This window comes from Felis catus, chromosome A1, assembly GCF_018350175.1.
Source record: "Felis catus isolate Fca126 chromosome A1, F.catus_Fca126_mat1.0, whole genome shotgun sequence".
NCBI lineage: Eukaryota > Metazoa > Chordata > Mammalia > Carnivora > Felidae > Felis > Felis catus.
This window is the reverse complement of record NC_058368.1, coordinates 35,391,478-35,414,924: the sequence shown is the minus strand read 5'-3', so window position 1 is coordinate 35,414,924 and position 23,447 is coordinate 35,391,478. Positions and strand designations below refer to the sequence as shown.

Below are 23,447 nucleotides of genomic sequence, written 5' to 3'. Positions count from 1 at the left end.
ATATTCTTCCAAGGTAGGGTGCTAGATCAAGGTAGGTGTTTGTCTAATTACTAACCTCTATTTTTTTAAACAAAGTTTTACCTCAAACATTTAAGCCAACTTCTTTCTTTAGGGATGTAGTGCCCATGAATACTAGTCAGAGAAACTTAAAATACTCCTGGTGTTTATTGTACAATTCTGTTGTAATGGTCAGAGAATTTTCTGGTTTGGTCGTATATTTGCTGGGCTATTGCCAAGGGTTGTAATGTTAGAATATTGTTTTTCCCAGACTCAAACCTATCAACATGCATTTACTGGATTGGTACTTTTGACCTTTCAGAGAAGGGGCAGTAAAAAAATAAAGTTCCTTTGAGTATTATGTGGGTTAGTTTGTTATGTGGAGTTTGGGAAAGATTTTTCTTTATGAACAACTCCTTAGCCCCTTCTCCCTTCTTGTTGTATAACTGATATTTTTAGTACCCCATGGCATTTATATCTTATCAGAAGTCTGGTGTTACTTTTATTTCCTTAAAGGAGACTATCAGGGTGGTAAGTTCGTTTTATTTTTAAGTTTGTAAAATATTTTTTAAAATTAAGTTTTTAATTGAAACATAGTTCACATACAGTATAATATTAGTTCTAGGTGTACAACATAGCGATTCAACAATTCTATACGATATGCAGTGCTCACCAAGATAAGTTTCGTTACCATCTGTCAGCATACAAAGTTACTGTAATATTACTGACTATATTTCCTGTTCTGTAGTTAACATCCCTGTGACTTATTTCTTTCGTAGCTGGAAGTTTGTACTTCTTAATCCCTTTCAGCTATTTTGCCCACTTCCCCACCCCTCCCCTCTGGCAACCACCCATTCTCTACATTTATGACTGTTTCTGTTATGTTTTCTTTGTTCTTTTGTGTGTTTTTTTTAGATTCCACATATAAGTGAAATCATATATTTGTCTTTCCCTGACTCATTTCACTTAGCATAATAAAGGTGGTATGTTTAGATTTTCACTGTTATTCCTCTCTGTTTGCTCAAGGCACAAAGAACTTTTTCCCTATGTTTTGTTTTGTTGTTGTTTGTCTCATGGTTGATGCGGTAAAAAGCAGACTGGGCGATGCTTGGAACATTTTGAAATTTGCTTACATTTATCTTTGGTTGAAAAGTCTCCTAGTAGGGAACCATACTTTCCATATAGATTTCATGCAAATGTGAGGAGAATTTCAATTCATTCTCAGATTTTGGAGGGAAAACAATCTAAAGGCTTATGACTAGATTTGAAGTTCATTTGAATTATAGGTACAAAAAAAGAATCATGAGACATGAACTTACATGAAATAATAATTATAGAAACTCCTTTTGTTTTGATCAGAAATAGCAACACAGAATCAGAAACACATCAGATTCACTGAGGCATATATAGCTGGTTTCTAAAGTATTAGTAACTTATGTGGGGAATAGTAATCACAGATTTCAGTCATTATTCTTCTTATCTTTTCAGGTATTTTTCATTCAACCTCCTAGGTATAGTGTTGAACATTCCATTTTCCTAGAGCAATGAAAAAATATCTATTAATTGGATAGGAAGTTTCATTTCTATCAGTATTCTTAGCCCATCAACAGAAACAATTAGATATAGGCCACACAGCTGCCTTGGGTGACTTCCTAGGATGTGTGAACACCATTGGTGCTTAGGTTCTATAGATCATGTTTAAAAAGAAGAAAGAAAGAGAGAAAGAGAGAAAGAGAGAAAGAAAGAAAGAAAGGAAGGAAGGAAGGAAGGAAGGAAGGAAGGAAGGAAGGAAGGAAGGAAAGAAAGAAAGAAAGAAAGAAAGAAAGAAAGAAAGAAAGGAAGGAAGGAAGATGGTATAAGGAATGTGGAGAGTGATTTCTCCCTGTTTAAATTCCCACACCTACATATCGAGTCCTGTTACAGCTTCTTTCTCCGTGATACCATCCCAATTTATCCAGGTCCTTCCACATCATTACTGGTTTCTTGAGTTAGGCCACCATCACCTCTCACCTGTGTTAGCAGGACAATCTCCAAACTGTCTCAAGTCTCGTTTTTCTCCACACAAATAGCCTATGGTCTTTCTAAAACCCAAACCATGAGGTTAAGACTTTTCAGTGTAACCCACAGTCCTTACAATAAAATCCAACTCCTTCACTTGTCCTACCAGAATTTGCACGATCCTGTTGTTTATCTTTCCAGACTGCTCTTCTATGTTTTTTTTTCTTTTACAGTATATATTACAAGGTACTGATATGTTTGTAAATCTCTTCAAAATATGTTTTTCCTTTCTTTTGCAGATGCTGTTCCCTCAGATGGGAAAATCCTTTCTCTGCCCCCTTATTTCTTTCCCCCTATGGCTCTACCACTCTCCTCAGCTTGATTAACTCAGTTTATCAATGACTTTCACCTCAAGTCTTCACTAAACCCCCTTCTCCAGACTAGATTACTTTATTTTTCCACCTGCTTCCTCAGCTTAGCCCTTATCACACCTTGATTTCGTCTTTGTTTTTTTAATTTACCTGCTAAAGCTCCAGGGCAAGGAATGCATTTTGTTAACCATTGTGTTCATATAATAGGTATGCAATAAACATTTATTGACTGAATGAAGAACCCTAGTCAAATAGGTTTGTCAGGAAAATGAAAACAGACAAGGAAAAGACAAAACAGACGCTGAGTGGAAGTGTCAGCAGTTACATATTTGCTATCACTGGGAGGAACTTTAATTTTCTTGCTCGGCTTTCTTCTCCAAAGAAGCAAAAGTGCTAAAAGCACAACTTTGCAGAACAAAGCTTGTTTTCTGACGACTTATCTAGCACTCTAAATTGGTCCTCATAAGTGATATGTTATCACCATAAGCTCTTCCTCCAACTGTAACTTATTTAGTTTACAATGATTTTTTTTTTGAGTATTTCATGTGTTCTTGCATATTCCTGTAAGAATTTTTTGAAGGACCTTTGACTTCCATCCCAGAAGAACAGACTATAGTTTAATTTTTGGAATGTTGTATTTCGTGATTGTGACCATGACTGTGAAATGCATTTGCCAAGACAGGAGGCAGCAACCAGACAATGTACTGAAGGGGACATGATGATTTTTCGGTGGTGTAGGAATTGTCAAATATTTTATAAATGTAGTTGAATTTGACCTTGCTTACTTTTTATAGCTTCACCTTTTATTTGGGTAGGAGACATTTTCTGCCTAGCTTAACTCCAAAGGACTTAAGCCAAAATGAGGAAACTTTTTAATAAACATGGCTCTCCTTAAAAGATTTGTTTTTACTCTGTTTCCTAACAACTTAAAATGCAACTTAGAATGAACCCTCTAGTTATTGAATTCTTTCTGAAGGTCTAGTAAAACAAAGTAATTAGCAGGAAGACAGGGGAATAGACGCTCAACCTTCTGTCCATCCACTCGACCCTGTGGATCTATTGGACATTTCTTAATGAATGTTCTGTTGAAAAACTCATTATGTAAAATATTGAGCTTGCTTTTTCTTCTTTTCCTCCCTCCCTCCCTTCCTTCCTTCCTTCCTTCCTTCCTTCCTTCCTTCCTTCCTTCCTGTTGTTCTTTTGTTCTTTTTTCACTTACTGAACGTATGTGTCATTCAGTCCTACTTCCAGCAATGAAGACCCATGCGCCATTAAGAAACTTAACGTTTATGTGGGAAGAAAGAAGGTGAACCACTATTATGAAGTAGTTTGATAAATTCAGTGTTAGGGATATGTACATTGGAAGAGTCCTCTACTCAGTCTGGGCTCAGTCGGTGTGTTGAGAAAGAAGAATTAAGATTAGAAAAGGCTGGAGCTCCTGGGTGGGTCAGTTGGTTGAGTGTCTGACTCTTGATTTGGGTTCAGGTCGCGATCACAGAGTCATGGGATCGAGCCCTGCATTGGGCTCTCTGCTGAGCTTGGAGCCTGCTTCTCTTTCCCTCTTCCTCTGCCTCTCTTCCCTACTCATATGCACATACTCTCTCTCTCTCTCTCTCAATTGAAATTGCCTTAGGAAAGGCTATTTGGAGGAAGGGAGGCATGAGATGATAGTTTAGAATATAGGTAATATATAGGAAATATACTTAAGTGGAAAAGAAGAACAGAAAGAAGTGAGCAAAGCCAGTATACAAATGTGAGGGAATGAGACAGGAATACTCAGGAACCTGCAAATAGTTAGGTTTATCTGGAATTAGAGCTTTCATGAGAATTAAGCAGAGACTGAAAGGACTGTGGCACATAGGACACAGAGTTGGAGACATGGGAAGGGCCAGATGTAGAAGGCTTTTTTGTACAGGTCAAAATATGTTTTTGAACACTTACATGCATTTCCAGGCATTGGCAATACACAAATTAGAAAAAAAGTCCCTGCTATAAATGAACTCAAAGTTTAGTAGGATAGGAGGCTATGACAACAAATAATTGCAATAAATCCAATCCTGACAAGTATTTGGATACTATTCAAATGACTGGGAGCATGTGGAGAGTTTTGATGTCAGGAGAATGTGATTACATTGCATTTCAGTGTCTTTCGGCATTGTAAAGAATGAAATGGAAGGTTGTGAAGCCAGAGATTAAGACATAGGAGATTCTACTCCACTGATTTAGGGAGATGAGAAGAAACTACCATTGGGGAAAGTGGTAACAGAGTTGTGTTGCATTCAAGAGATAGAATCGATAGAACTTGAGGATTATTTGTCTGTCATGGGAGAAGGGAATGCTGTAGAAGAGGGTGACTCTCAGATTTCTGACCTCAGAAACGGAGCAAGGAAGTTTGCTGTTCTTTTTCCTCTGTTGCAAGTTTGGCTTTTGCAGAGGCGTGTTGGGAAGGAAGTTCCTGCCTCTCTCCCTTTCTGTTTCCTTTGAGGAGGAGGGTTGGTTATTCAGCTTGGTCAGAGTTTGATGCACACTCACAATGATTAATGAGAGGGTGGGGCCGTTGTCCTCAAAATGAAGAATCAAGGAGAAGATCTCCCCTTCCTTTGTCTGTTCTTATGGGGAAGGGTTCTCTGCATCCTGTCTCCATCTGGGCTGTGAAACTGCCCTTGATGCTGACTGGGAAGCTGATACAGGCTCTGCCCTGTAGATACGTTACCCTGTTTCCTAAATGCTTGACTTGGGGCAAACAAGAATAAATAAGTAAAATTATCTTGGTAAATCTCTAGTACTGTACCCCAAAGCTTATGTTTTTGTTGTTCTTCACCAGCCATCAATAAAGGTGATATTTTGTCCCCATTCACCACTGATCTTTGCATATATGCTCTAGGGGCCAGAAACTTGGAAGCAGAGAATTAGGTCCTGGCTTCTGAGGAGTGACTGAGTGCCGCTCGCCACCATAGGGGGACACAGAGTTAACTGTCTTCTCCCTCTAAGTCTTTTATCCAGCCCCCCTTTCCTTTCTCAGGTGATGGGGTAACGTCTGCTTTTGCTCCAGCTCTAGAGCTTGATCATCATCTGTAATTTTCTCCTCTCTCATCACCAAGTTGCAGCAATTTCATCCTTGAAATGACCCTTGAGTCCATCACTTCCTTTCTATTTCAGTCATCCCAATTCCAGTTCAGGCTCCCATTATCTCTGACTTAGATGACTACAGAAGATTTTTAACCAGTTCTCTCTCCAGTTTTTTCTCACTGCTTTTGGAGTTTTCTTCAGTATATGCATTTGTGATCATATCACCGTTCTGCTCAAAAACTTCAAACTGGTTATTGCGTATGAGAACCACCTTCTGGGCACCTGGGTGGCTCAGTCAGTTAAAGGTCTGACTTCAGCTCAGGTCATGATATCAGGGTTTTGGAGTTTGAGCCCTGCAACAGGCTCTCTACTGTCAGCATGGAGCCTGCTTCAGGTCCTCTGTCCCCCTTTCTCACTGCCCTCCCTCGCAGGCACGTGCACTCAAGCATAGTCTCTGTCTCTTTCTCTCCAAAATATATAAACATTAAAAAAAAAAAAAAAGAACCACTTTCCATGATGTGATGCCAGACTAGACAAGGGTGGTGCAAAGGAACTGGTTTGGGTGGTGGAAGATTTGGGTTCAGGTCTGGCTAGGTCTAGTTATCCTTGTGACCTTACAAGTTACTCTAGCTATTTGTTTCTTCACCTATAAAACAAGAGAGTAGAATTCGATGCTCTCACAGGTCCTATCCAGTTGTACGTTTCTCAGTGGCCGCATTTCTACTTTTCTAGCCTCGTGGTTTTCAAATAAGGCTTGACTTAGAACAGGATAACACATTCTGCACTTTCTTATGTGTCATCACTTCACTATCACATGTGTTTAACAAGTGCTTCCTTTCCTATCTGTCACTGATTTCCTCTGTTGAGATCTTACTCATCTCTTAAGGCCCACATCAGATTCAACTTTCTCCACCAATCCTCTCATAATGGATTTAATCAGTTGGACTTAATCATTTCTTTGTTCTTGCTTTCAGAGCACTTGGTTGATAAATCATTGATGATGTTCTGCAAGTGTCCAAGTATCTATTTTTTTCTCCTTGGTATGCTATAAACTCCTTAATGGGGAGGGTGCATGTGTATTCTTACTTATATGTCTCCACCTTGACACTTTACGCATGGCAAGATCTTAGTTGATAAATATTGCTTAACTGAATGGGCATGATAAACATGCTATTCATTAAGGAGCATTGGTTTTCAATGTGGTCACTTTGGGGACCCTCATTCATCAGACTTGACTGATGAATTTTCATATAAATTTTGGAAGTTTTCAAAAATTACATTCAGCCTCAAGGAACAAATAATTAGAGAGTGAATGTACTCTAATCTTTAAATTAAATTCCAAAATAAAATATCAAGGAGGTCTAGCACAGTGGGAGACTGCTTGGATGAAGTGTAGCCCCTTAGAGTAACATTAATGGATAATACCCTCTTGGTTGCATGGTCTTTGCACTGTTCTATGGAATCATGAACAATATATTTACTTGTACTTTATCGCTTTCCAAGGATGTTTCAGTAACGTTCTTGTTTTGTCAAAAAAAAAAAAATCAACTTTTTTCTGAAATGATGTATTCTCATGCAGATAAAAATTGCTTGGTCATTATACTCTGCATAAACTCTTACTTTAATGATGAAAATTCTGACCATGATGCTTCTCTACCCTAACTACTCATCAAACTGGAGTTAGAGCACAAAGCTCTAATTGTCTTTGTAAGCAGAGAGGAGTGATTAATTGCTGCCTATTCAAAAAGTCAGTTAATGGAAAGAAAAAGAAACCAGCCCAGTGTGGGATTCTGTCCTGCTTTTCTCAACCAGAAATGCTCATCGGGCACTTGTCTGTTTCAGGCTCTTCAGATGTGGAGATAAAAACTTTAGCTAATTGTATCTTTAGAATGGGATAAACACTTGGGCTTTCTCTGAGTTTCAGCAGAGAAGTTCAGTGTCATTGATGATGCTTGCCATCTGAAATTGTACTTTCACAATCAGAGTAATTTTCCATTTAGGAGCCTCCTGCAGCAGCTGAACGCTGGCAGAACACTCCAGTCCCCTGTGCTTGATAACTTCATGGCCTTTGTAGCACTGAGGGTGAGGAAGACGGTAGAGAAAATCTTCTTATATCTTAGCAACTAATTGATTTAGTAGGATTCATGACATTCAACAGACATCCTTATTACTCGCGTTGCCTTGTCCTAAATCCATCTCAGACCACTGTGACATGGAAATGCAATTTCTTTCTGGAGCTACTTAAGTAATCCCATAGTGTCTAATAATGTCCACTGTTCAGTCTGTTTTCCCAGCGTGCTACTTCTTCAGTTTTGTGACCTGATTTGAGTGAATGGCATGCGTTTTGGGGGGAGAAGAGCTGATGTGTGGACGATTTAAAAAAAAAGAAAGAAAAAAGAAAAAACAGGAACTTTCAAAAGGAGATTTCATTTTAAAATGGGAGAAATGATGCAGTACCAAGATTTCGATATGCAAATCAGCCAAAATAAACCGTGCTATGCGGTGTTTGACATGCACAATGTCATTTAATGAGGCATAGTTATCCAAGTTATTTGAACTGCTTAAAAATCACTGTTAGCATCTGGTGAGAATCTGCCAAGTTTTACAGCTAATCTTCACACACACAGGGCTGCACATCGCTTCCAAGACGGAGCAGACACCCTTGCTCATTTTGCTACCTGGAGTTCCTTCTCCCCCCTTCTCCTAAATTTTCAACTAAATTCTCAGTGGTCACTCCTTGATTCAGGAAATAGTACGTTGTGCCAAAGTCCCTTTTACTTATGGTGCTATAGTTAAGTGTTGGGAGAGGGGTGTGTAAGTACCTGAGAAAGCTGGCTTGAGGTGGAGTTAAATAAACGGTGTGCAGGTGAGAAAAATAAAAGGGGATCTGATTTGTCTGGTGGGATGAGAAGGAGTTACTAGGAGTTCTAGGAACAAATGTTCCCTGCATCAGATGTTAGTTATCAGTGATACAAATAACCATCCTGGCTATATTGTTGGGTAGGGTAAGATCTTAGAGTACAGGGAGAGAATAGAATATTCTAGGTGCAGGGCTCATAGAGGAGGCGGCCTTTAATAATTTATTCACATGGAAAACACATTTCTAAGTTGATTTTTAATAGTCACATTTGGGGGAGTTACCACATTACTTTAAAAATACAAATTTATCTAAGCCTAATCTATACAAGAATTGGTTTCCTTTCCTATATAAATATTGTCAAATTTTTCACCACATTGCCAAACCAATTTCTTCTTTCCTGGAACATATAAAATGGTTTTCTAGTGGTTCCCACAAGCAGAGTTTGTTTGAAAACATCATTCTTTTGTCCTGTTGGCTGGCCTTAATTATTTTTTATTTTCCTCTGGGGGATCAGAAGATTTGGCTGCTTTTTCTCCTTGAGGATAAAGCAGGAACTTCCAAATGCCCAGGAAAATAAATGTGTTCCTGACTAGGTGCCCAGTAGAATAATGTAGCTGAAATTATTGTTTTTTTATGATTATTAATACTGAATTATGCTGGTAAAATGGTCTAAGATCCTATGATGAGAAGAGCTGTATAAATATGAAATCACAGTGTTAAACAACAGCTGCATCCTCAAAGGATATTGGAAATTCACTTATCTAGATTTAAATATGAGAAAGAGCATGAAATGTGTTAGCTTTTGAGATAGGGATGTGGATAAATTTTCAGGTTCATATATAGTGATTATCTGAAGTCTATTCTGATTTATCCAGCTGGCTCTTCCCTACTGAATTGATAGCAGACTTTAATATACTGCATTTCTTTCATGTTTCAGCTACCATATGACTTTCACCATTAGGTAGTATGACACAGGGTGTGCTCTGGTAACAGCTGACCTTCAATAATTAGGGAACATCATCTTTGCTCTAAGTAAATAGAATACAAATGGCAGGCTTACTGTGCTGTTCCAGATTCTCTACATTTAAATTGGGAAATTTTAATTTTTTTAAATGTTTATTTATTTTTGAGAGACAGAGCACAAGCAGGGGAGAGGCAGAGAGAGAGAGAGAGAGAGAGAGAGAGAGAGAGAGAGAGAGAGAATTGGAAGCAGGCTCCAGGCTCTGAGCTGTCAGCACAGAGCCCAACATGGGGCTCGAATTCACGAACCGTGAGATCATGATATGAGCCAAAATTGGGTGCATGACCGATTGAGCCATTCAGGTGCCCCTGAACTGGGAATTCTAAAACATTCATTAGGAAAGATTTCTTTCATCTTTCTTTTTTCTTAAAAACTATTTAGGGTAAAAAGGTGTAGAATATTTATTTATCCAAGGCTAAGCCAAAGACCCCACAGGGGAGGCCAGTGCTATGAAAGGCTTATAGCAAGAAGGGGGTATTATCCTAGGGACCATGCCTAAGGGTGTTTCTTTTTTATCCCATTCCTCTGGACTCTCACTCACACCACGTTCTAATGGTTGTGAGAGCCAATCTCATGATGTTTCTTTCTCCATTCTCTAAACCATCACTTGAAATTGTGGAGACATAGGGAATTATGGAGTGTATGGGGGCAAAGCAGAGAGGGAATAACTTAGGTGACTATTGACTTATTTCAGCTTTGCATGTATCTTTCCAAACTCAGTTGGTGACATGGGGACCCTAGAATGGGTAATTTTGGGGAAGGAGGCTTTAAAACTTTTCCATTATTTCTGAGGCATATTCATTTGAAGTTTGTAACTTTAAGACAGACCAAGTTTAGCTATTCATAAACCTCTATTAATTTTATAAAATTCCTTTGGAGTAGGGTTGTCAAATATAGCAAATAAAAATGCAATGAATAAAAATATTGCATGGGACATACTTATACTAAAAAAAATTCATGGTTTATCTAAAATCCAAATTTAATTGGCCATTCTGTATTTTATCTAGCAATCCTATCTAGGAGACATTTTGGAGTTTACTACCGTCCCCCAGTTTTCTTGGGTTGATCTTGATGTATTAACACTCAGGAAACATTTTAATCACCAAAGCAAAACAGCTACATCAGGGTAGGAGTCAGAATTCATCTGTGTCATTGGCTATAGGCCTCTTGATATGCCTGCCTTCCAGAATTGTTTTTGGTCAATATTTCATATACCCTATTGAACAGAATAGATACACATAGTTAGGGGTTTCTGTAAAACTCTCCCAAAGCTATTACACTTTCTATGGACAATGTTGGCTACCACTGTGGAGAGAGGTGGAGACCAGTGGGAACGATCACTATTGCCTTTGCAGTCTCAGCAACCTAGGAGCCTTGTTGACAGAAGTCCAGAAGGGCAAGAACACTAGGGACAGCCTCAGCTCCACAGGCCCACAGCAGCAGGGTTGAGGAGAATAGCTGTGCCATAAGGGTAAGGCTGTCCCTCTGCAATGTCCATGTTTCCATCACTAGGAGTCTGGAACTCTTCAAGCTCCTGAGTAAGAGCTCACTCATCTGAATAACAACCCACTCTTTTTTATTTTAAAGGTTGTATTTATTCTTGAGAGAGAGAGTTCATGCAGAGAGGGGCGGGGGTGGGGGGGGGGACAGAGGATCTGAAGTGGGCTCCGTGCTGACAGCAGAGAGCCTGATGTGGGGCTCAAACTCAGGAGCCACCAGGAGATCATGACCTGAGCTGAAGTCGGATGCTCACCTGACTGAGTCACCCAGGTGCCTCTGAATAAGAACCCACTCTTAAAGGAGGAGAGAGCTCATGACCCATGAGGACTCCTCTTACCATGCCCTTTACTCCTATTCAGGTCACTTACTAAAAGAGGCCCAGGAATTTCAAATGATTCCAGACTCTCATCCCCATTGCCTCACTTCTTATCTCCCGAACCTTATTAATTTCTTCTGGAAAAAAGTTCAATCAGCTAAAAACCTCCCTATGTCTTAAACCTCTTCCTTGGAAGTTCTTTTCACTTTTCTTGTCTAACTAAAGCCTGGCATTACTTCCTGTGGAGGTCTCTCAAATATGGCACTTTCCTCTCCTATGTTCCTTGTAGAAAGGGATAAAAGCAGGTTCGGCAGGTTGCTTACTACTTCTTATCATTTCTAGATCATTCTTTCTACCCTCCTCTTCCTTAAAAATATTCAACTTTTACCCTCCATCATCAAAGTACAGTATCATTCGTACACATTTTGTTGCAACCATCCACTGCCCCATCCATCCCTTTGAATAATGCACTTCACCTCTCGAAGATTTTAGCTCACTGTCCCTCACACCAATACCATTCCTGTCACATTCTTGGTGGTTTCAAATCCAGGTATATGATCTCTCCAGTATTCTGTACTCTCTGTTTCTTTGCCTCACTGGACCTCAGTCAACCACTCCTCTGACTATAATCTGATCACTTCATTACCCATACACATCTGTTATCTCGATTTCAAACATCCCATTAACCGCTTACCACCCCATCCCTATCTCCCCAGTTTACTCCCTCAATTACAGGCTTCCCTATTATCTGAAAGAGCATTCCTATGAAACCTTTCATAAGCCAAATGGCATAAAGCAAAGAAGCAATTGCCATTCATTTATATGGAAACGTTTTTGAGTGTTGCAAGACCCCCCCCAAAAAAAACCCTCTCTTCGGCTTTTCCGATACCTTAGGACACATCTTGCTAACAGACACACAAAATAAGTCGAAAAAGCACAGATGCTCACAGACACAGTTCAAAGCTATGGTGGCTTGAGGCTGAGATGCTGAGTGTAGCTCCTGGGGAAGGCGCATGGCCCTGCCGTTGTCACTGCTCTGTGTGTGCTGCCTCAATAACTGCTCGCTGCAAAACTGTGGTTTTTGTTTTTTCTCATAGAAGTAATAATCATCTTGGATTTCTTTCAGTTCACGAGACAGGCACTCCTGTAGGTCTTTCAACAAAGTGAAGTGGAGTAACAGGAACTTTCAGAAAGCAAGGAATACCTGTACGGCAACTGCAACAATTTTCAAACCTCCCTCCACTACCTTTTCACTAGCCCTAAATCCCTAACCTCCTCTCTTAATCCCTTATCTAGTTTAAAATATATAGCCCTGGGGCACCTGGGTGGCTCAGTCAGTTAAGCATCTGACTCTTGATTTTGGTTCAAGTCATGATCTCAGTGTTCCTGAGATTGAGCCCCACGTTGGGCTCCACACTCCCAGTGGGAGCCTGCTTGGGATTCTCTTTCTCTCTCTCTCCCTCCCCTGCTTGCATGTGCATGTGCTCTCTCCTTTCAAAATAAATAAATAAAAACTTAAAAAAAAATCTATATATGGCCCATCATTGTACTCATTCACTTGCAAATACTCTCAACTCCTTTGCCCCCTTTCCCTTTGTTATATTGGGCTAAATCATACTGGGCTAAATCATAATCTTGGTTAAAACAAGCTTTCAGAGTATTTCTGTGATTGAATCCAGTCTAATATATGTGAGACAAAATGCCCAATCCCTGATGACTGGTTTCATTTTAAACACATAATCATTACTTTCAAGGTAGACCTTAATGCTACCAGCCATCTTACCAATCTACATGTTCTCCCGGGTTTCTAGATTAGTGCTGTGTACTTCCTCTCTTTCATTCCTTCTGAGCACTCCACCCCCCACCCCTTCCTAACTCTCACCTAACAACCCTGCTTTCTACTTCCTTGGTAAAATAAAAGTAATCAGAAGAAACCTCCACATGTTCTAATCACCTGTCTTCATCTTAACCCATATACTCTACCTGCTTTTCTTTGACTGTAAATAAGTGATATTCCTGGAGAAGACCAAATACTCCTTGAGTGATTAGACCCCATGCTGTCTCCCCTACTCAGAGACATTTCACATTTCAGCAACTCTCCCCCACCTCCTTTTTTTTTTTTTTTTTTTTTGTAGCTCACCTATCCCCCTCTGTTGGATTATTCTCATTAGCTTGTAATTGTGTTGTTATTTTTCCAATATTAAAACAAAACAAAAACAAAAACAAAAACACCTCATGACTCTGGTTTCTCCTCTAGATATTAGATCTCTCAAACTCTCCAGAGTTATCTATGCTCACTGACTTGCTGTTTCTAATTACTCCACTCTCTTCTTAACCCACTCAAATCATCTTTAAATTCCCACTGTACCACTGAAACTGGTCTTATCAGGGTCACCTATGGTTTTCTTATGGCTTAATCTAAAGATTATATCTATATCTCATCTCACTAGAGTAATCAGAAGCATTTGACATAGATACCCGCTCTGTCCTTGATACATTTTCTTCATTTGACTTCCAAGACACCACATTTACCTAGTTTTCCTTTTACTTTTAGAGGTACAGAACTACCATGCCCTTCATGTCTACAATTTCTAAACATTGGAGTGTGCCAGGGATCACTCCTTAAACTTTTTCTCTTTTCTATTAATTTTCCCTGTTCCCGAAAGGATATCATCTAATTCATGTTTTAAAATACCATCTACATGCATATGGTGTCATGTTTATGTCTCATGCCTGGACCGCTTCTCTGAACTTCAATATCCAAGTGCATCCAAATATTCCATATATATGATCCTTACCTGATGTTCCATGGGGATGTCTAACATTATAACATACTCAACATTTCCCAAATAGATCTGCTCACATCCCCTCCACCCCACCTCCAAATCTGTTTTTACAGTTGTTTTCCATATCTTTACTAATGGAAAATTCATCTATGTACTTATTCCAGCCAAAATTTTGGTGTTATCATTGACCCGTCTCATTTTCTAGCATTCCACATATGATTTGTCCAAATTCTACTGACTTTGCCTTCAAAATATTTTCTAAATTTATCCCATTCTTACCATCTCCACTACCACACCTGAATGATGTGCCTAAATTAATGCAGTAGACTCCTGATTTTCCTGCTTTGGCTCTTACCCTTTTTGGTCTATTTCCAACCTAGCAGATAGAGATATTGGGAAGTGTGACTTAGTTCATATCATTTTCTGCTCACATGGTTCTCTTGTCTTTTACTAGGCCATGTATTGTCAACTATACCTCTCTGACTTTATGTTCTTCCACCATTGCCCTCATCCATTCCATTCTGACCACACAGGCTTCTTTGTTTTTGCTTGAGACACATAGAGACAGCTCCACCTCAGGGCCTTTGCACTTGCTGTTCCTTTATCTGGAATGGTCTTACAGATATCCAGATAGCTAGCTCGTTTGCTTCATTCAGGTTTTCACTCAAAGTCATCTCAGTTGAAGGCTTATCTACCCATTTAATCTAAATTTCAACTCCTTGCCTCCATCCCCACACTTTTTTCCTTCTTAACCAAATTTATATCTTTTTAGACTATCTAACAATTCCATAAATTTCTTAGTTACTGGATATACTGTCTGTCTTCCTGATAGAATCTAAGCTCAACACAGGCAAGATTGTTAGTCTATTTTATCCTCTGCTACATATCCTCAGTGTCTTGGCACATAGGAAGTACTCAAATATTTATCAAATAAGTGAATGAAAGTATGAACACTCATGGACGATGTTCCTGAATCTGTGAGGCATATAAAATGAACAACACTGTGGGTGTTGTTCACTTTATTCCTGAGTATTTTATGGATGCAAACATACTTTTTCAGAAGACTTGGAAAATAGCCCTAGAGAAATGTATGTATTAGGGATCATTGCCTAGGGTGTGAGATAATTTTAAGAGAATGAAGGTTGTTTTTGTGGAGTAAGTAGCATTCTGGGGGCTAAAACTATTAGAAAAAAAAAAGGCAGTTCCTTCTCAATGTGGTAGAATATTTAAATGAAGTGGCAGAGGAAGGGGGAGATTTATAAATAAAACGACCAACTTGCTTAGCTGTACATAAATCATCTTTCGTATTGAAAGGGACCAGGAATGACAAGATGCGAGTACTTGAGCAGAAATAAGGCTTGATTTGTCATTTTTCAAAAGGAGGTATTACTATATGGCCTACCGATTTTGTAGTGAGCTTCTGTTATTATCAAATGATATGGTTATAGAAATATACTGTAGCTTCTGAAATGCAACACAAATGCAAGGGATTATTTTGGGGTGCCACTGGCCAAGAAATGATCCAGTAGGGAGTGTGAAGCAATCAACAGTCAACAGAATGAAAATCCCAATTTATCTAGAGGCTTATTGGTGGCTATTAGGGAGAGGTAGAATGTGGTTAAACCAGTGTGGTCTGATGGATTATTGTGGTCTACAGTGCGTAAGAGGTTAAGGCAACTGATTTGAAATCTAATGGAATTTCTGTGTGCAGTTTGGAGTCTGCTCCCAGTTAACTCCTCGGGGCTATAATGTGATTTGAAGTGGAGGATGGATTGAAGGCATAGAGCAGGTTTCAAGAATCTGCGTGCAAAGTAAACAGCATCTGGCCAATCACTTTGGTGGGCATGAATTCCAAAGAAGGGATCACCAGAGAGTTCATGATAAATGCCTTGGTAATGTTATAAATGTGAAAGACAAAAGATCGTAGGGCAACACCGAACAAAACAAAAGGTCGTGGGTTTAAAGGTTGAGCAGATCTTGGGGCTGGCTAATAGGAGTGGCAAATCCTGGTAAAGCTACAGAAAATGTGGCAAATCAAAATACTCTGATTATGCCCACTCCCAGGTCTTGCTACCTTTGTAGTTATGAAGTTTTTCCTCATTTCCTAACCTCCTGCAGCAATTTAAGCCTGTCTCCTCTTTTATAGTGGTCATAAAATTATTCAGCCTCCTTTTAAAATACAGCTCCTGCATTTGACTCTCTGATCTCCTGCAGCACTGATTTCCACTGTGTGCAGAAGTATTTCATTTTATTGGTTTTTAAATTTTCTTACTGCGCCATTCATATGAGTACTTATTCTCATATTGTGCAATGGCATTTTAAGCCTAGAATTGATAACTTTGTTCCCCCTGTACCTTTCCTAATCTTAAATGGTGCAATTAAGTTCCTTTCTAACTATGCTCATTGTCAGGCTGGAGAAACCAGGTTTTTATAATCTTTCATTGCATGTCAGTCCTGCCAGACACCTTACCTCCCTCACAGGCCTAATCTGGACCTTTCTGCTAAGCACACTGAGCCCTGCCCTATAATCACCACCAGGCAGCAATTGTGAAATACTTTGAAAATTGTGAGGTCATTACCTGACAAAATCTTACATTTAGGTAATGCTTTTATCCCTGAAGATACCTATTGTTCTTTGCCAACAATCTCAACACTCCGGACAGCATCTGTGCATGTCGAAAATGTACATCAAAAAGTACATGTCAGTGTGTGTCTGTGTGTAGCTCCCTGAAAGGGGTTTGCCCCATCTTTGTGCCCCCTGCAAGGCAAGGGGGATAAGGATAGATAGAATGGTCTTGCGGGTCTCGTGGAAAGAAACCATGTTTGCTGTCGCTGCAGGCTGGTCGTTTTGGGTGGCCAACCAAAAGCCAAATAATAAAGCCAAATAAAATAAAACAGAACATTGAGCAGTTGCTAGAGGCAAAGAAAAGTGTCAGTCTAGGCTTTTGTTATGGCTGTGCCGTAAGCATCGGTGCATGGAAGCAGCTCTGGACTGGCACTAGGATGATGCTGTGTAATTTGAAGCAGGAAAAGCACAGATGCTGGTTTATTAAATATCTGCAGGTTTTAGTAGTCTTGTGTAGCTTCCTTTCAAAAGGAAGGGAAAAATCCCTCCAAAGGGGGTTCACAATTTTCGGTTCACCTGATTTGAAGCTCTTTGGCCTGTGTGTGTGGCTCTTACCTCAGGGATGGTTTGACCAACTCTTTTATGAACCTGCCCGGGGAAGGTAGGGGCTCGTATTTTTGAGGACAGCAACAAAATTGCTTTGATGATATTTAATGCCAGCTTTTCAGAGATCATGCATGGTACGGGCTTTCCCGATGATCAAATAATAACATGAAGCAAAGAAGCATCTGCTGGTATTACATGTTCTAAGGTCCAGAAATGCAGATGAATTTGGCAGAAGACACATAAATAGCCAGTGCTAGACTCTGAAATGCAGAGCCAGGGCTAGCGCTGAGACCCCTGGGACCATTTTACTTCTCCTCATACGTTTTTGTCTTGGGTGCCAAATTTAGGGAGGAGCTAATGAACTCAGCACTTGAGCGACATAATATTCCAAAGAAATTTTTTTTAAAAAAATTTTTTTTTTCAACGTTTATTTATTTTTTTGGGACAGAGAGAGACAGAGCATGAACAGGGGAGGGGCAGAGAGAGAGGGAGACACAGAATCGGAAACAGGCTCCAGGCTCTGAGCCATCAGCCCAGAGCCTGACGCGGGGCTCGAACTCACAGACCGCAAGATCGTGACCTGGCTGAAGTCGGACGCTTAACCGACTGCGCCACCCAGGCGCCCCAAGAAATTTTTAAATCAAAAGTAGTACAAAAAAATCCACATTGAATAAAATATCAGAATTTTCCATAAAGGCAGCCCCAGGATAAGTGGTGTTTTTCCTTTTGTGTCAGAATCCAGTGTAGCTTGGCATGAGACTGTTGCAATTGTACAGACCACCCCATCCCGCATCTACTGGTGGTGATGACACCTAACTGCTCTCAGCTGCATAAAACTTATTCCCTGGCACCTTTCTTAGGAATATCTCAAGTTTGGTATCTACGTTTCCAAGGAACCATTGAACTCCAGAGTGTAACTTATGTTTCCTTGGGCATTACATTCCTACCGATATCATGGAAGATATTGCTCAGGGGATTGAAAATGGTACTATTTTGTGGTGCTTGTTCTCAAGCTCAGATCTCTAATATATAGAGCAGTGCTGCATTTGAGTATTATTTTATTGTTTATATACATTATATATAATATAATATATATAATGCACTGACCCAAATAAGAAGAAGAGAAAAGAATATAGGATTTTTTACAGAATTTTTATAGAATCACAATTACTTAAAATGGACAAATATATAGAACTTGAGAATTAAGGGCAACTTATGTTCCTGATGTGACCTTGCAGTGATATACTGTGGACAAGTTCAGAATATCACATCTAGGGTAGTCTCACCACTCACTCCTCTTCTACTTAAGGCTCTACCTGAGTTGCTAACAGTCACAACAGGGCAGGATGGGGATTAACGGGACTGTCCATTCATAGTTTATAGCTCAATTGCAGAATTGGGCCTGGCCCAGAGGCCAAAACAGGTCTTCCTTTTTCATTCCTGTTGTCTTGAATTAATCTATCCAGTTACAAGAGGGTAGAGGATGGGGGGACACTGACTTACCTTATTCTTTCTTAGGAGACTAGAGGTTGAGATAAATGTTCATTGTTTTCAGGCAGACAGAGCCAAGAAACTGGGCCATGAATGAATAGAGCCCCTCCCCATGTTAATTCCACCCAATAGATAATAGTAGCCGGTGCAGATGAGTTTCTTACCAGAATTAGTCACTGGGAGAGAGAGCATATAAGTATAGGCTGGTAGATGTATTTCCTATAGAAGGCAAAGCTACTGATGAAAAAGCCAATTTTGTAAGCCTGGCTTCTTTTTCCTCATCAAGCTCCATGTACTTGCTTGAGACCATTATCCAAATAAGTAATTATCAACAATTTCAAGGGTCATGGTTATCAGCACACTGTGGAAAAGATTAGGTTCAGCTCTTACAGGTAAAACAAACAAAACAGAATAGAAGAAAAATTAACAGTGGCTTGGACAAGATGAAAATATATTTGTTTTCACATAAAAGTCTAGAGGTAGATAGTTCAAGGGTGCTATAGTGCCAGGACTCAGATCTCTTCTGTTCTGTTCTACCATTTGTGTCGTCCATTATTAAGGTCACCTTATGATACAGAATGGTCAGTCTAGCTTCTGTCATCAAACTGCCACATTCCAAACAACATCAAGAAGAAGCAGATACAGAGTAAAAGGTGGACATTAGCTGACTCTTTAAAAAAGCATTAGGGGCCCCTGGGTGGCTCAGTCGGTTAAGCATCTGACTTCGGCTCAGGTCATGATCTTACAGTTTCGTGGGTTTGAGTCCCACATCGGGCTCTGTGCTGACAGCTGGGAGCCTGGAGCCTACTTCCGATTCTGTATTTCCCTCTCTCTCTGTCCCTACCCCACTCGTGCTCTGTCTCTGTCTCTGTCTCTCAAAAATAAGTAAACATTAAAACAATTAAAAAAATGAAAAAGCATTAAAAAACTGCCATTTGATTTATGTTTGTATCCCACTGTGTAAACTTAGGTCCCTGGTCACACCTAGCTACAAGAGAAGGTAGAAAGGTGACATATTCTGCATGAGCAGAAATTGGAAAGAGGACATATTAAGGAAGAAGAAGAAAATAGCTATTGGATACCTAGCAGTCTTCGCATAAGAACAATTATTGGTCTTGGAACTCTGAATTATGGTACTTCCACATTGGAAGGGCTGGATTCTTATTGATGCAGCCCAGTTAGTCAAACAGTAGGTGGCTGAAATTGTAAATGAATTGATTTTTGTGTCATGTTCTTTATCTTTTATCTTTTATAAACCTGTTTTTATTATCTGATTGCCTTATCAGAACATAATTATACTTAAATTCTTACTTCCTTTATATTTCTTAATGATCATCTGATTATTTTCTCTTTGTTACCTTTAACTTTGTCTTTCTAGGTAAAATTAGGTGTCACCTTGTTTACTACTGCATTCTAGTTCACTATAACTTACAGCTGAACCTCACCCACCTCTTACTTTATAGACTATTTGAAAATATTCTAAAGCAATGTATAAAAATGCCACATGGATACATACACTCATATGTGAAACGTGAAGGGTTACGCTTTGATTTTCAGTGGATATGCGTAAAACTTAATATCTACTTCAACATAACAGCAGGTTTAAGTTATTATTACTTTAACATTAAGGATGTATTTGCTCCTACCAAAAGCATAAAAAGATTTAGGACTTTTGTGATTGTTAGCTTTAGAAAGTTAAGACTGTATGGTTCTCACATTCCTTGAGGGATCCAAATGTCCATAAGTAGAATGAGGAAAAACATATCTACTTCCTGAAGACACTAAGTGACATACCACTTGAGAACACCACTATATTTTCATTCATATGGCTACTGGGCTAGAAATCGGATGAATTCGATTTATTGGTGAGGAAAGCTATCCAGATGCCCAGCGTCTGTATCTCATTTAATGGAGTTTATAATTGTGATGATTGTAGAGTTCTAAGGATATATCCATTGAGAATGCCAAAGATATACAGCATCATTTCAATTTCATGAAGGTCAAAACCTGCATAAGATAATGTCTCTTATAATTTAGAAATAAGAGAGTCAATTATGTTAGAAGCTGCATAATGTTTATGATTCTCCAGCTCTTTGCTAGAAGGAATTATTAAACAGCCATGTGAATAGAGAGAAAATTCATCTGCCCAGGGAAATAAATGGTAAATTTAGCAATTTTGGAATGGGACAATATTAAGATATGGTGAAAATACTCATTTATTAAATTCTAATAACTTAATAGTAATAACTTTAATGATATCCATTATTAAGGATATGGCAGCAAATTTCTCTTCTTCACTCTTGGTTTAACTCATTATTTTGGTCATCATATGCTCAGAATCTATTCTGTACTATTCTGTTTAGTCTATTCCTACATAACTAATGATAGTTAATAAATTGGCAGGAGGTGGAGCAATCAAATACAATCAGCTCATATTGAGACAACTTCAACTTGACACAAAGAAATATTCTATGTGCTTTCCTCTGGTGGATTTCCAGTTTCAGAAGTCCTAGACTGCTGGCCCTTACAACTTTACCTGGATGGGAGTCATAAATCTCAAGTCATTGATCCTCAAACGTAAGTGGCTATTTTTTTTTAAATTTAAGTTCCTCTAATAAAGGTAGGATCTGTGCTTATTAAAGTTATCCCTATAGACTGTAAATTGTGACATTACATTCAAGATTAACAGTGTGAGGCCAGTGACATTTTTGTCTTCCATAAATAAAAAAATAGTCTCAAAGTCAGACATTAAGGATAGGCCAGGAGGCTGAAGCAAGTTCCTTATATCTTGTGGATCTTATTAAGGTTCCTTCTAGATAATTGCTGCTACATAAGCTAAATTTATCTGCCAATGAGAAAAAAAAAAAAAAACGAAATCAATACAATTGGCCAAAAGAAAGAAAGCATAAGATGCTCTTGACCATAGAAGTCATTACCTAAGTTGATAACAAGTAAGTAAATAACACTGAAATACAGCCAACTTCACGACCCACCAGAAAGTAAAGAGAACAGAGAAAGCCAAATGAATGGAGCAAACTTTGGTGCTTTGTTATTTGTTGCTTTGATTAGCACTAAGCTTGCTATGCTAGTCAAAAGATAAGAGAACCTGGGTGGCTCAGTAGGTTGAGCGTCTGACTCTTGATTTCAGCTCAGGTCATGGTCCCAGAGTTGTGGGATTGAGCCCCATATTGGGCTCAGTGCTGATGGCGCAGAGCCTGCTTGGGATTCTCTTTCTCTCTTCCTCTGCTTGTGCTCTGTCTCTCTCTGTCTCTGTCTTTCTAAATAATGATAAATAATACTACTAATAAAAAATAATAAAATCCTCATTCTTTAAAAAAAATAGAACTGGAAATTTAGATTATCACCACACTAACATTTCCACTCATGTTAGCTTTGGTTCCAGTTTGGAGCTTTTAGGTCTCCTGTTTGCCTTTGTATTTAATGTTTGTAACCTTTTCTTTTCTTTTTTTTTTTTAACGTTTATTTATTTTTGAGACAGAGAGAGACAGAGCATGAACGGGGGAGGGTCAGAGAGAGAGGGAGACACAGAATCTGAAACAGGCTCCAGGCTCTGAGCTTTCAGCACAGAGCCCGACGCGGGGCTTGAACTCACAGACCGCAAGATCATGACCTGAGCCGAAGTCGGACGCTTAACCGACTGAGCCACCCAGGCGCCCCTGTCATTATAAAATTAGATAGGTTTGGATGTTGTGAAATAACATTGATTTACGATTGTCTTTTACACTTTTACTCTGTCAACATTTTACGATTTATAAAGTAAATAAGGAACTTATAAAAGCACCAGTGGGGCGGCATGAATTTTTGTTTTCCTGGAAGAAGAAAATCTTTATAATCTAAGACTACCTCAAGCAGTGTTTATGATAAGTTCTTGATAAAAGGAGTATAACAGCAATCCCCATACAAATCTTTCTTAAGGCACCGTGAATATACAGAATCAAAAACTTTCTGTTCTCTCCTTGTTTGGAAATTGTAAGCAGATCTTCCTCACTGAAAACGTTTCCATTGCTTGAGAGACTATATAGGACCATTTCAGTATTTTTAGCTTTCAGAGAGTTCACTTCTCAAGAAACATCTTGTCCCGAAGAAATGTTTGGAGATCCATGGCTGTGATATAAAAGGAAGTGCTGTGCAGTGAGAACACACTTTATGTTAACTCATCAGCTGGAAATGTCAGAAAACGTTCCTAAAAAAAGTGAACACTCCTGTTTTTTTTTTTTTTTTTTTGCCAGGGAGCTAGTGACCAGACACATCCATTCAAGCTGTATCATCAGGACTTTCACGCAGACACACACACATACAGACGCGGACACACACACACAGACTCACATTTACCAACAAAGCTAATTGAAGATATAATCGCAGGACTAAATGTAATTTGCTATCTCCTTGCTAGTGTCAGCTAGTGGCCACTTTGCTACAGGCTATCATTTTTATTGCCAGTGGGAGTCAGTGATAGGCATAGAATTATTGCCCGATAATGACACCATTACTGTGTGTCACTACTGTATTTGGACTTGGGGCTATTTGTAACTTGTTTGATTCCCAGCACAGAGCTGTAACTGAACAGAATATTCTAAATGTGCACATTTGTTATCCAGATACCATAGATCAGGGTCAGCGGGGAAGCAACAGACAGTACATTCAGGGCTGCTGTAAGCTCACATTGAGTTATGTCTGTGCACCCAACTCAACACCATTCACTCTTGGCATTTTCAGGTGGCACAGCGTCTGCACTGGTAATTTGTGCGTATTTGTGATCAAAAGTAGGTCCAGTAAGGGAAGCCATATGGTTTGTCGTTCAAGTCTGATGCATTTGTGAAGTAGCAGATGCAAAATCGAGCACAC

At 39.2% G+C, this 23,447-nt stretch overlaps 1 long non-coding RNA gene across 9 annotated transcripts in view; it reads left to right on the top strand.

The window, feature by feature from the left end:
* Positions 1 to 23,447, top strand: part of LOC111559877 — a 160,440-nt gene that overhangs the window by 116,959 nt on the left and 20,034 nt on the right. For all 9 annotated transcript variants that reach the window (XR_006595343.1, XR_002741319.2, XR_006595342.1 and 6 more), the window contains one exon: positions 20,985 to 21,158. This is a non-coding gene — a long non-coding RNA (uncharacterized LOC111559877). The remainder of the gene's footprint in view (positions 1 to 20,984; positions 21,159 to 23,447) is intronic.